The sequence below is a fragment of the Apus apus genome, chromosome 4 (assembly GCF_020740795.1).
Source record: "Apus apus isolate bApuApu2 chromosome 4, bApuApu2.pri.cur, whole genome shotgun sequence".
NCBI lineage: Eukaryota > Metazoa > Chordata > Aves > Apodiformes > Apodidae > Apus > Apus apus.
Window position 1 is genome coordinate 16,371,915 of NC_067285.1, and position 13,075 is coordinate 16,384,989.

The 13,075-nt window shown below is 35.0% G+C and overlaps 1 protein-coding gene across 7 annotated transcripts in view; it reads right to left on the minus strand.

The window, feature by feature from the left end:
- CPEB3 (cytoplasmic polyadenylation element binding protein 3) overlaps window positions 1-13,075 on the minus strand; it is an 88,841-nt gene that overhangs the window by 57,854 nt on the left and 17,912 nt on the right. The window lies entirely within an intron of this gene.

The window sequence follows — 13,075 nt, forward strand, 5'->3', positions numbered from 1 at the left end:
TGTTCCAAAAAGTACCAACTAATTCTTCAAATGTCTAAAATGAATGTCACAGGGTGAAGGAAAGTACACCAAATGCAGGACAAAGCAAAAAGCAAGGTAAGTTATGCAATGGTTTTGGACTCGGGAACTCATAAACCTGAGTAAGGGTCGGTTTATATTGTTTGAATCTCTCATTTTTAATTTGCTGTAGTTCAACTTCTGGTTTATAAGCAAAGGAGAAAGAGAACCCCCTCCTCAGAAAAGCAGGAGCAGTATCCATAGAACATGTAACACAAATTTTGTCGTAAGTATTATTTGTCTTAAACCCTCTTTTTCTCAGGTTGTATTTAAATAAAGCTACAGGAGAGAATGAGTTCACTGAATTAATTAAATTTTCTTTCTATTCTTGTTCTGGAACACATAAATACACTTGTTATTAAAAGTTTGCTGTTACAGAAAGCTCTGAAATACAGATTTTCCTACTGCCAAAAATGTCATGTTCCAACAGTCTCTACATTGAAGACCCAACTTTCCTTCTCCAACATGCCTATTTTGTATTTTCTATAAATGGTCTACCATTATTTTCTCCACACATTTATTTCATTTATTGAGCTTTTTATGAGAGTTAAACAACATCCAAATAATAATATTTGATTTCAGCTAGAAGCTATATTAAGCACTAAAGTTCAAATTAACTAATTGATTTCCAGTTTTCATTGTTGACAATGTTTATGTCTTCCACAGCTGCTTAGAATGCAAACAGTACTTGTTCATCTATCAAAGTGGATCAATACATATGGAATATAAAATAAAAGTTATGCCCAGGAAAGCTAAAACAGATCTTGGGGAAAAAAAAAAACCAAACACAACAAAAAACTCAAACCAAACAAACAAAACCAAACACACACACAAAAAAAAGCCCTGAGGAAAGCTTTCTTCCTAACAGAAAACTTTATCTTGATTAAAACAACCAGATGAAGAGAGGAGAGTTTGCAAGGCTAGATTGAAAAAGTGTAACTTGGATGTAAAAAAAAAAAAAAATATATATATTGTTGTGATATATATTAGTAACTTGATTAAATAGAATCCGTATTCATCCCTCAAAGCAAGAATTTTAGTAATAATTTTCTATTTATTTCTTTTAAATACCCTTTTAAATATCTGTAATGTGAACATTTAAGAAGGTCAAGTGTTACAGGACTGAACTATGGTATCTTTTTGAAGGGAAAATACAAAAGCAAACAAATTTTAAATCCCATATATGGGTGGGAAAGTATTTTCCAGTCAGATCAGTTCCCTGATCTGGCTTACTATACAGCTGAGCTGGCAAAACCAACACTGGCAGGAGAGCAAAAGGGCAGGACTGCTGGTTTTGCCACAATGATAGTTTATTCCAGTTTTTAACATTCCTGAGATTACAGTTTTAGAGGCCGGAAGGAGTGAGTTCAGAAGAGGATACAGCCTACACATTCCATTTAATAATCTTTTATTAACTTATGTATGTTATATTTTAATTATGGTACTATAGCAGCAAATCCCTGGGAGATCCTACTTTGTTCTAAAAATTCCCACGGAGCTCTGCACATGGATACATGTGAAAAAGGGGATTAAAAAATCATAGCATCTAACGCAAGGCGACACAGGGTAGCTTTGCTGAATGTAGGATCTTTATGACCTTTTCTGACCTTTTAAGGGGTGCACAAACCTGAAGTATATTTTCAAGATGAAATTAGACCTACATTGAACACAGGAAGATTAATGTAATAAAAACCCTTGACCTAGGCAATTGCACTTAAGCAAGCTAAACCAAGTAAATTTAGACACAATAGAGTTTCTAAAGAGTGCATAAGTATAACCCATGCTGACTACAGATTTTGTAGTGTGAGTGATAAAACAAACAAGTAAGGGCTAACACTCTAGCTCCTAAGTGAAAGGCTACTGCCATTTTTCTTAGAAGTCTTCATTTCAGTAGTAACTCTTTTGCACTCAGCACATTTGAAGATTGTTTCCCAAATTCAGCAATTTCTTCCAAGAAGCATGGTGTACACATGCACAGGATAACAGTTGTTTCTCAGCGTTAATAAGATCTCCTGGTTTTGAGAACTGTTCAATCTCTCAGACTTGCCTTTTGCATTATTTCCGTGGGCTACAGATCTACTGCAAAACTATCCCAACAATGGAAACAATTCATAAAGGTTTTTAGTAGCACATGAGAGCTTTGCAAGGCAGTTCTGGGACTAGGACCATGAATGAAAATCATAAACTAAAAAATGATAAAGCAGGATAAAAAAACTTGGAAAAGCAGTTGGAAAATTCAGCAAGTCTGGAAAATCCGCTGGGACAAAGGTCCTAAGACTTATTTAGATAAATTACATTATGGATAAAAGAGAACTCTCCTGATACAACACACTGCCTTTGGCTACACAGCAATCATTAAGTCAGCAAAAGATTAAGACCAGCCTGCCCATGCTGGATTGTACTTCTGCTGTGTACAGACAGCAGGTTCTTCCCTCCTTGTTAGTATCTGGTGCATATGGCATCATATTTCAGTTCTTACAGTACTCTAGTCTTGAATAATAACAACTCATGGAGATGATATGGGTCCCAGACCTTTAAATGTCACCCTTGGCTGTTTGCTTTATGTTCATCCATTGACACAGACTCCATCAAACTACATATGTCAAGCATAGTAAAAAAAATAAAAATGCATACACAGGATCACATTTTTTAAGGATCCCAAAGTGAAATGGACCTCCAGTTGAAATTGTGCCTCAACTTTCTACCTTTTAGTATCTTACTTGTAAAGCTGATTAAATATGTAACAAAGCACAGTGTCTATAATCTACCTGCTAATTTTAAAAAAACATAACCACAAAAAAAAACCAGTAACTGTTGAAAAAAAGAGAAAATGAGCAACTACAATAATTTGCATTTTACACCTCTGTGTATATGTATTATGCTAGTCTTCAATTACACAACCATAATAATTTTTTTAGAGGTCTCCAGTCTCCATTCAATATGCATAATGAACCAGCTCCAGGGATGAATCAAAACAGTGCTCTGAAGATGCCTCTTTATCTCTAGGACAGATGCCTGTGTTGCTTCTTCCTGGAGATGGCTGAGGTGTAATCAGTGTGTCAGCAAATTCCAGGATGCAAAAAGACATTCTTAAAGCTAAGGGTTATCTTAATTATGAAACAAAGACTACTTAGCAGTACCTGAAGTACGTAGTTGACATGTATGCGTATTATTTAAAATCCAAAGCACTTTCTTCCTTTGTTATAGCCAGTAATGTGGTGTGCTTTGTCCTGCCCACTTTGGACTCAGAGCATGGGCACGTACAGGCAAGGCATACTTAAGCACTACTTCAGTTTCAGTTCCCTCCCAATAGATACACAAACTATGTCTTTATTGGTAAAAGGGAAAGGTAAAGAAAGAAAAAAGAATATATGACTACATGATGGATGACAAAGCCAAGATCAAATCTATAGCTGGGGCTGTAACAGGTGTTCCTCACTAGAAGCAGGCTTCCTCACTACCTCTAGCAGTTTGAACAGGAAGCCCAAAGTAATTGGAAATAATGAACTAAAAAGGAAATTAACAACATATCCCGTGGCAGATACATGGAGAACACCCACCTTGCTCCAGAAACTGAGGCTGCATCTTTTTCTTCTGCCTCTCCAGAAGATTATGGCATCACTTGACCATTGACTGATTAAACTAGAGGCACAAGGTGCAAGATTTTACCCCAAGAAGGTATGTCAGGAATCTAACACATTGCCCAAGTCTAGCTATCATCCATACTCAAAATCCATAACCATGTATTTATGCATGTGTTAAATCCTTGTTGGCATGGCCATCTGCATCTGCAGCATAAAATACAGATTGAGCCAAGTTACACCTGCCTATTTTTTAGTATGCAATCAGCAAAACCTCAGGAACTCAGACCTTTAAAAAGATATATTTCTCTATGTCAGTATATTTCAGACCATCTGCTAAGTGACTTCCTATAAAGCTTCTAAGCCTTCCATATTCTGAACAGTAACTCAGTGCTCTACATTTTCATGCTGCCCTAGATTTTCAAGCTTCCTACAACAATATGTAGCACAACACAACCCAACTCTGCTGAACAAGATGGCCTTCACTCACTGAACAATTAACTGTTTCCCGAGTACTAAAACCCCAGATAGGCTCGCAGAAGTCTCAGCATTTTTTACTTACTAGATTCTGGGACAATACATGTAGTACTTCGATCAGAAGGAATAGGTGAGATCCTCGGGACGGGCTAACATTCTTATGGCTTAAACTACTTTCCTGTCAATGCAAGCTTCTTCACTTTGGTCACTGCTGTGTTTCATTCTTCTGTGCCTGACATAAGCTTGGATTTGGCTGCACAGGATTGCTAAGCATTGCCAACTAAAGCTCAAGTCAATGAAAGCACAGCTTTTATTAATACAGGGGAAAATGCCAGCTCGGTTTTAAACTAGGCTTGCTCACTCTGTTCTAGCACCTGCAGCAGGGATTATTATTAAGAACACAATGAAAACAAGTTTGTTACACTCCAGTATCCCAATCCAAAGCAGCAAGAGCAGCAAGTGCAAAAAAAGTATTACGGAAGTTTCGCTTGGGACATGCTCAATCTGCCATGATGGTGCACATGAATGATCACATACAGCAAGCTCTAAATACTCCCTGATTAGTCTTTAGCTCCTAGCAACTTCAGCAGTGATGCAATCCTACTTGCATTTCCAGTAATGTTAAAAAAAAAATCTTTCCAACAAATAGGAAATCTGAGGAATATGGTCACATGGTAAAGTAAAATTACCACTTTGCAAAATAAACAAAAAACTGTCAACAGCAAGTGTTACTTCCTTTGCAGCTTGGTGCTCAAATAAACACTACCAATAACAACACGACTGATAACACAGGTGCATGCAGAACTAGAATGACCAGAAATGTCAGTAGTTTTTTCCTTATATTGGAGTTAATAATAATGTAAAATATAACAAAACAAATAAGAAGATCTAAAATGCAGGTAGGAAGGGAAAATAGGGTAAAGTTCTCTATGTCCATGATAAAGAATATTACAGCAGAACTACTAGTACTAAATCTTAGTGGAATTTTATTTTAATTCCACTTTTTTTTTTAATCTTTCCAGTTAATTTTGGATAGTATTTAACTAAGCTGCATTTATTATGTTTCTTTATCAGGACCAAAAGGGCAACGTTTTCTTACTTTATTATTGCTCTTGGACTGCTAACATAAGAAACACATCAACTTTTCATACATTTCACTGCCAACTGTAGCACGTTTTACTTTAACAAGTTCACTGGGCAAAAGATGAATTTTGAACAAGGTGAAGCTTGTTCAAAAAGCTTCTAAGAAAAATAAGGAAGTTTAATACAAATATAAAACAAAATCTAATTGTATATAGATTATGGAAATATTTTCATATATTTTGAAAAACAACAACTCAGAACTCTAGTTAACAATATTTAATCATTTGTATGTTATATAAACTTTTGTAGCTAACATGCAAGAACTCAGATTGAATGCAAAAGCCTTGAAAACTTGACCCTCTCAAGCAATTTTTCCACAAACAGAGATAAAGGCTGTATTAAAACTTTACTCCCTTATAAATTCTGAGCACTAAAATGTTAAAAGAAAACTAAAATTTTTCAATGAAAAGTTTGCAATTTTTATTTCCAAATTAACTAAAAAGCTCAGAAACAGGAAGGGATAAAACAGGCATTATACAGATTAACAAAAAGTAACAAGTTATATTATTCAGTTTAAAGGTAATTTTACTTTGCAGTTGAGATTCCCTTTTTCTACACATTTACTACATGCTCAAAATATACACAAAAACGTTCAGGCTTTATAGCCATAAACTTAGCATCATAATCACTTAAACAGATTATCCTGACAAGTTGCTGAATATTCAGTATTTGCTTGCAAACTGCAGGGAAGAAAGTAGTAGAATCTACCCTACCTTTTCCTAAATAGAGGTTGTAGCTGCAGGGCAGACTGAAAGGAATACATTAAGTGTTTCCCTGGTTTAGGCAATTCATGTTTTAGACACGATATGGCCCCATATATGGCCCTACTGGATAAAAATATATATATATACACACATAAGTATGTATGTTGTTCTATTTGTATTATTTCTTTCATCAGAGCCTTACTAAAAAATAGCCTACTTACTGTGTTCTTTGAAGCACCTTCCAATACAAACTTGCATAATATGCCAAGCATACAATTCACATGATCACTAGCTTTATTTCTCTACCTCAGATTCAAATATAATTAAGAGCCTAGTCAAATGCTTAAATCACCTAACCTAATGCTCCAATAGTGAAGACTGTTTATTACCAAACAGAAATATAATACACTTAATATTTCAGACTTCTTCCTCTTGCAATCAAAACAATTAGACAATGTGTTTTACAAACCCAAACAAAAACCCTACAGCAACCGAAAATCAAAAGAAGCTATGAAACAGCTATTATTCTTACACTCACTACATTACTGTAGTGAATGATCTGCAGTCATTACAATTGACTGAGCACTCACTGACAGGATTTATGTTTAGTCATATTTTGTCCAGTGTCATGCTTTAGATAAAAATCTGCCCATCAGTCCTGCTGCTGAATGCATCTCAAAAAGCTGATGTATCAACTTTCTATTATAGCTGCTAATTCCAGTAACAAACAGTTCAAACACTAGTAAAATATAGGATTAAAGTAGTTAGACCCAAGATGGTAATCAATTCACAAAAACAAGCAAGTGGAAAAAAAAATAAATGTCAGCAGTAGAATTTACAAGGCCATTCATTATACCCTTGAGCTATTAAAATGACAAAATTTAACTGTTTCATTGACTTGCTATGCAAGAGTTCAACTCTGATAAGTTACTTTTGGGTTTCTACCACTCTGTTCAGTAGAATGATGCCTGTGTCCCACAGCAAGGAAAAGCTAACATTGACCTATGAACACCTTGCCAACTAAATCAGCACAAGCTAAGTGCAAACCTCAAATCACTAGATGAAAGCACTAAAAAGACGCAAATATCGCAAACAGAGGAAAGGGAATACTGGGAATGCTACAGCATAAAGGAATCCGAATTATCATACTTTGCAGTCTGGACCACATAAACAGTAGAGACATCCTGTTTAAGGAAGCTATTGTCTCAGAAAGATTTACAATAGGAGCAGCCTGTCTCATGGTGTTACAGATAATGAGACAAAACAGGAGATAGAAAAGGATAGAAGCAATAACTGTCTGAGCACCATTGCCCAGTAGCTTCATTTACTATGGCCACCACAGTACAGGAATCTTAAGGATTTCTCTGAAACAGAAACAGTGGCTTTGTGTATGGTTACTGATCATCAGTGACATGGGGTGTACTGGTAAGGCTGATAAGAAAAAAAAAAAAAAGCACCACTGAAATGTTGAAGCCTTATGACAAAAAAAAAAAAAAAAAGCTGTTTCACCCAAACTCCCTGTGCTCTTAACAACGTCACTAAAGTAATATTTAAGTGGCATATATCAAGTAAGGCTCCTGTTCCGTTTCTGTTATGCTCAGGAAATACCACCTCCTCAACCAAAAAAGGGGTAAGACATTTCATCTGTTCATATAGAACAAGATTTTCACCTACTGGTTTAGAGAACTACCCTTAGAGAGGACAGCAATTTTGCTATTTCGATGCCAATAGAGGGTCTACAGGAAAGCTGGAGGACTTTTTACAAAGGCACGTAGAAACAGAACAAGGGGTAATGGTTTCAAACTGAAAGAGGGTAGATTTAGATTAGATACTAGGAAGAAATTCCTTGCTACAAGGGTGATGAGACACTGGAACAGGTTGCCCAAGGAGGCTGTGGAAGCCCCATCTCTGAAAATATTAAAGGTCAGATTGGATAGAGCTTCGGGCAACCTGTTCTAGCAGAAAGGGGGTTGATGATCTCTAAGGTCCCTTCCAACCTAAACCATTCTATTATTCCATGAATATAGCCCTTTACTTCAAAAAGGAAACAAACACAATGCTAAATATAGCAAGGATGGTTGCTCAGTAAGGGAGGAAAAAACAAAAAGTGGGGTCATTTACCAATGTTTACTCATAGGCCTAAACCAGGTCCCATTTTTCTCAATTAAAAACACCTCCCAGAGAAAAGGTGACCTTTTCAGTTTGGTATCACTTTGCATCCAGCAGGATTTAAAGAAAATGTTTAACCTATTAGCTGCTATATACTTCTAATCTCTAAAAATACTCATGTAAGTTGTCCAAGTCCTAACTTCATATTATTACAGCATTAATATGTGTGACAAATTGTGCAACAATAATTTAAAACCTTCTTTAAAAAGGTATACTTTGCCACCTTCTCCTAATGGGGACAGATAATAGGCAACAAATATTCCCCATCCTGGGACTTCAATGGGAACATAATTTATCACAGAATCCCAAGCCGTCACAGTCACCTTCTCATATGGGCAAGAGGACTACAGACTCTTGAGCTGTGCACCTACTTCTAAACATGAGTTTGAATATTCCTGTTAGAGCCACTGGGATATGTCATTATGTTAGAAATTTTAATTTAAGGATATTTAGTATTAACTATTTGATCAGCTTCAAAGATACCAAAGGCTGCATATATGCAACTGAATGGATGGGAAACAACAGAGAGTAGCAATTCAAAGACCACTCATAGCAACAGGCACCACTTAAGAGTAAGGAAGGGAAGAAGGGTGGGGGAAAAAAAAAAAAAAAAAAACAAAAAAAACACCAAACCAAACAAACCAAAACAGCCCCAAATTCTGTTTCAATTAGAAGCAACACTTCAAATCATTTATATGCAACCATAAAGGTCTTTTCTAGAACAATTCTGTGATTCCCTTTCAGATCAAATTTTGTAAACAAAGAAGAAATTTTTCCAATTGCAAGTACTGAATCATCCCATATGTGCAAGATTTAGTAACAAATTCAATATTTATAAATATATTGTTTCATATAATAAATATATTAAAATAGTAACTTAATCACACTATGCATACTTGCATCTTTCATTACCTAAGGGGTTTAAAGGCATCCAGAATATGAGGAAAATAACAATTGCCTCATGTACAAAGTGCCTAAATATTAAAGCCTTGAAAAATAAGCAAAATACGTATTTCTTCCTCTGAGAAGAGGAGCCAAAATCATTTTTATGTTGTTAGGGGTTATGCACATGAATGGCTGCTACACATTTGGATTTCATGAATTAAAAGAATTCAGAAAGCACGTACAAGATATACATGTATGAACATGCAATTAACCAAAAGGAAACTTTATTTTCATTAACCTCTCATGGAAATTGGAAGGATACTCATGGGAGTGAGAAAAATGCTTTCTTTTTACATTATAAGAGCTAAATTGATTTTGCACATGACAAATTCAGTAAAGACTGCTCCAGACAAATAAAATGTCTTGAGATAAAAGACTTCCTGATTTACACAGAAATTTCCTTTTTTGTACAACATAATAAAGACTGACAGTCACCTTAAGAAATGTTGCTATAAGGAAATAACCAGGATGTTCAGCCATTTCAGTACATTGAGGGAAACTATAACAAGTTCAGGATTAATACCTCTGACAGCAAATGTTGAAGAAAACATCAAGCAAGACTGATAAAAGAGTTCAAAAGATATCAGAAGTGGTCAGGAGAAAAGAATGAAGCCTCAATAATCAGTTTTCATATATTGAGGGGGAAAATCAGGTAAACAGTAAGAGACAAAGCAATACCATCTATCCAATTCAGCAGCAGACATCAGGTGCATGTGAACAGGTGCATCTGTTGGTAAGGCAGACCAACCAAAGCTAGTCCAAGTAAGAATCTTTGTACTGTGTATACCTGACCAGCAAAATAAAAATGAAAGAACTACAATAACTGAAGCAGGATATGAAGCTATAGATGGCAAACACTGTTTGTAGTTTTTATGACCAAAATTCAAGGACATATTCTCTCTAAGAAATAAGGTAGTATCAGAAATAATATAGCATCACACATTAATGAAGCTGTATCTCACAGATTATTCTTGAAAGAACAGGATATGGCTGATCTCACAAGGACTTCCATATAGCATTTCATATGGTGCTACAAGCAAAGTAACTATATAAGTGGGGAAAAAATAGTAATTAGTGAAACTGAGGTTAGAAAGAAAATTACAAAAACGGGTAAGAAGTTACAGCACTAAGCAGAGGAATCTGCTAAAGAAAAGCTACTAATGGAGTTTTATAAAGACAAATCTTGAGACCAATTTTGTCAATAATGATCATTATTAAAGTAGGAACATACTAGTAATGTTTACAAGATATCGTCAATACAGAAGAGATATGCTCATCATACAAGAACAACTGAATTAATTGGAAGAAATGCAGCAAAGCAGGATGATATTTAACAGCACTAACTACAAGATCATGACTTCAAGTACTCAATTTTCACTATAAACTGGAACCTCATTGACCAGAAAGAAGGACACAGAAAGGAGAACGACAAGAGTCTATTAGTTAATTCTGATCAATAATAAACCATTAGTATAAGTGTGAAAAGGTAAATAAAATTGCAGGCTTTATGAAAATTTATACTTCTGGTAGAATTACCTTTTTACATCTATCCACAACTTTATTAATAAAAAAGGTATATTCATTGTATTTGTTCTTTTAAATTATTCCCCTTCCTCTATGCACCCAGCAGAGGCAAGGACTGAGCTATATTTTTAAATATTGACCAGTTCAAGTTGTCCTGGTTTGAGAAGGTAAGAAGAGTGTGTTCCTATTCAGACAAGGGAGGTAGGACTGTCTGCAGAAGCTTGCATCAAAACATTACTTGTAAACTCTGCTGACAACTATGGCTGATTTTATTACTCAGAAGTCAGAGGTAGAGCTTCATTTATTAGCAGCCAAATGTAACAAAGGCCACCAAGTTGAGAACCCTTACCACTGAAACATTGAACCCAGCCTGAAGACTGTAAGAATTTTTTTTTTGCTGAAATTCTCATCAGAAAGTAAATGGGTTTATTGTAATATTGAATTATCATACATGAACATACCACAACTTCACTTTTATTTTGTGTTATAAAAATGCCACTTTCTCTTATCCACGACTTTTGCTTTCTCCACCCTCTTGTTCCACCTTAGCCTTCCTACTGAACAGTTGGCTGCTAGTTAGGGCTTTACGAGTTTTAAGAAAAGCTCTGTTACTGTGACGTTTCACCTCTTTTTTTTTTTTTATGATGGAAGAAGAGATGAGAAAGAATACATAGCAAGATAATTACTTAATGAGATTAAGTACTAAGTCACACTGTTATAGTAAGCATAACTTAAAAGTTATAGTTAAACTTTGTAAGTAGTTTAAAGAAAATTTCAAAACCATTAAGTATGTAATAAACATTTAACAGACTCAGTTATTATACATTTTAATGATTACTAAGCACCTCAATTGATGCTATGAGATTTGGTTACAAGCCGTTTGTTAATATGCTGGACCCTAACAATCAGTTAATACATTAATCATTTATTAACCCTTTACAAATGTACAGTTACTATAAAGGTCAAGTCGTAAATGGGAGTAACGCTAGCTACCTACATGTTAATTCATTAATGCTTTTAACAAAGCATCTTCACAAAGTAAAACACTGCAATAAAGGATCTGCCTAAAAAAATCTCTATGTGCTAATCCTCTTTATTTCTGGATGCTTAACACATGATAAATTTTACAATTAAGTTATACATCTCTGTCTTTCACATTCTATTTGTCTACCTGATAAGCTAAGAAGACACCAGCTCTCTTGGACCTCAAACAATGCACCATCAGTAATACACAAAGAAGAACTGCTCAGTTCAAGAAAAGCTTGTCATACACACATATGCAACTAAATATAAATTTCTGAATATTAGAAAAATAATACCAAAGACTTCCTTCAAGAAATAAATCTTACTCACAATAAAAGCCTTTACCACCAAGAACAAAACGAGCAAAGTTTCAGTGGGTGATTTCCTTTGTTATTCTCAAATATAGAAGAGATTAATTCAGAAACATAATACATTACAGATATCATCACTTTCTTAAGTTGTCTGACATTTCTAATGGAAAGGTCAGCTTTAAGGTGCTCATAGTGTTGCCAAAAATAACTTTAAGGTGAATCTTTTTAAGAGGAGCACCTTTTGCAATAATTCTTCCATATAGAAAGATGAACTTCACTGGAACATCCACTTACAATTGTGACATTAAAAAAAATTAGGTATATTAAAAATGTCCAAGTTAAGGACATAATGCATTTCCTATTTCATCTCAGAAGTGTTCTTCTGTCATTCTGTCTGAAAAATCCATCCCAAGTCACACATTCTAGAATATGTTGGTGTGGGGATGGGGAAAGTCAGTTCTGCATGTTCAGACTAAATTACTACCTGGTTAAAATTTTTAAATTTCTAAAATTTAGAACTTCTAGCTAATATTTCTGAAAACTCCATTCTCCCTGAATTTGTTTAAATTTACTTAAAATCCCTCATGCTATTAAGTTTGCACAATAGTAATTCCCACAAAGTGAACACAGTTCAGCTTATTACTACAGGGGTATATTGGGCCTTCCTCTGTAACTGCAAGCTTTGACATAGAAAGTGGAATAGGGAAGGCCAACTCAAATGAGAAACCTCACTAAAAAAGGGGATCAACAAGCAGGAACAGAAAGTAGTAGGGAAATTTAAAAGAAGTGAAGCTGAACTGTTCAAGGCTAGATGATAAAAAAAAAAAAGGCTGCATCTACAAAAATCACACTTCACCCATAACTGAAACCCACTGACAGTATGTGCTATGTACACATTACTTTCATTAACACTGTTAAACCAAGAACAATCTGTAGAGTTGATCAAATGACTCCAACTTGGCTAATGAATCATGTGAAGGTCATCATCCTAACATGAAACAGAATCTGTGGTTTTGCTTAAGTATTTTACTTGAGCTCTAGAAATGTAAAGCAATCTGCAATTCTTGCAAATTTTGCTAAAGCCATACACACACCAAAAAAAGTAGGAAGTGCACAAGTAAGACTGCCTGTGCACTTTATT